The sequence below is a fragment of the Lontra canadensis genome, unplaced genomic scaffold (assembly GCF_010015895.1).
Source record: "Lontra canadensis isolate GAN:19392208 unplaced genomic scaffold, GSC_riverotter_1.0 scaffold10, whole genome shotgun sequence".
In the NCBI taxonomy this organism is placed as follows: Eukaryota; Metazoa; Chordata; class Mammalia; order Carnivora; family Mustelidae; genus Lontra; species Lontra canadensis.
This window is the reverse complement of record NW_022631004.1, coordinates 3,654,882-3,656,935: the sequence shown is the minus strand read 5'-3', so window position 1 is coordinate 3,656,935 and position 2,054 is coordinate 3,654,882.

Here is a 2,054-nt window from a genome sequence, read left to right as displayed (position 1 = left end):
CCTCCTCTGACGTGTCACAGAAGTCACAGTCTACTGCCTGTGGATACCAGACCTCTCATCCGGGAGTCCTGTTTCAATACTGAATATATGGACAACTAAAAATTTACTCCTCAGACTTGAATTAATAATACTATAGCTTTAGGACTGGATTTATGGGCGGTGGGGAGGGGATAAGGGGAAGTAAACTTGGTAAGTGCCTGACCCCAGAGGTACCAAAGCTGCATTTTAACAGTATCTCCAAGGGGATATGTATGTGGTCCGGGTAACTATTAGGTATATTCTTTAAAACAGTTCTTTGACTCAGAGTATTTACTAATCTATGTAATACAGAATATTGATATACAGTATAGCATTCTAACCAGTATACTATTAATTTAGATTTTAAAGTTTACTACTGTAAATTATATCATTGGATTTCTAGTACAGATCTGTGATTACAGCTGTGTTTTACCAGATTCATACCCTCCTCAAGCCTGACAAAATGTCCTTCACCTCAAAAATAAGAGCACAAACCATGAAATATAAAATAGCCAATTCTGCGGATTGGGCTGAAGCTTTTCCCCCTTTGTAAGAAGTTCAAGGTAAAAAAAAAAGCCCTTAGGTCATCTTGTAAGGGTTTTTTTGTCAGAAGATTGACTTGACTTAACCAAATTTTTGCAGAAGATTGACTTGACTTAACCAAAGAACTTTTATTGAATTGTCAGTCTCCAGAGTCACTTACCCTGTCAGCTATCTCCTTAAGATAGTTTGAGATAACTTACTATTTTGACATTAAAGTATGAGCAGGCTATGAGCAAACACTTCCAGCCAGGATTTTTAATACGAGCAGCTTGTCTCATCTCCCCAGTTAAGCTGCACATTTTTAAAGAACACGTATTTTATCAGTATATGTCCCTCTCAGTAACATAAACCTTTGAGTATGTATTTATTTTTTCAACAAAATGACCCTATTCCATGCTGCTCACTGAGTGCCAGATAAAATCGCACTTGCAAGATTTGGGAAACCACTGAGATGCCCTTAAGGTAAGAATTCTTGACTTCTCAGACAACAGAATGTCTTCTGAAGTTAAAAATCCCCTCTGCTACTACAGCCTCTACCTAGTATCTGTTTTCCTTCCCATGGTCCAGGCTGCCTTTGTAGGACATTAAGATGCTTTCTTCAAGAGAGATGTCTTATATAATAGTGTAGCCAAACTAAACTGAAAACACCCTGGTACTTTCCCTTTCGTTACCAGAACTTACATAGTTCTGATGTGAGGTCTTGAATGGTTTTAAGGAACTGCCACATTTGAGTGCATAAGCAGCTGCAGGTCCTAGCCCCATCTGAATGAAGCTGTAAGATGACAGGAAGATTAGCTCATACATACTTTGATTAGAAAAGCTGACCAAATCAAATTGGGTCTTAACTAATTGAACATTTTAGAAGCTCCTGAGCTTTTTTCCTCAGACTTCCTTAGTTTCTAAGGTACTTAATACTGGGGGCAATATTCAGAAATAGTTAACATAGATCTTTTAAATGCTAACTATTCAAATAAGTTCAGCTATCTTATACGAAACCAATCTGCTTGGCTAGAAATGTTAGCCATTTAATTCTGCCATTCCTTGATCCAATAATTTCAAATATAGTTTGTAGCTTTTTTAAAAATACGCCTTCTTGTGATCAGTAATATGGATTGTAATAGGATTTCTTACCAAGGAGCAAAGTGAAGTGAAGGGGGACAAAAAAGACCAGCTTTTCATCCACCCTTATACAAACCTAAGATGAATGTATATTTTCAGAAAGCTAGGCATCATGTAACAGCCAAGACTGAACTGGATACCAATGCCAATATGGCTCTTATAATCTTGATACTGTAGTTGTGGATTTCCAGTCTCAAACTCCCAATTTGTGTCAGAGGGCTGCAAACAGGTTTCAGGAGGTACTGACCTTCCAACTACTGAAATTTTTCATTAAAGAGGAAGATCCTTAGGTAATACCAAACTTCTCTTTTTTCCCCTCACTGAAGCACAGTCTGCTGAAAACCAGTTTGCTGAATATTTTTATCTACCTGGAA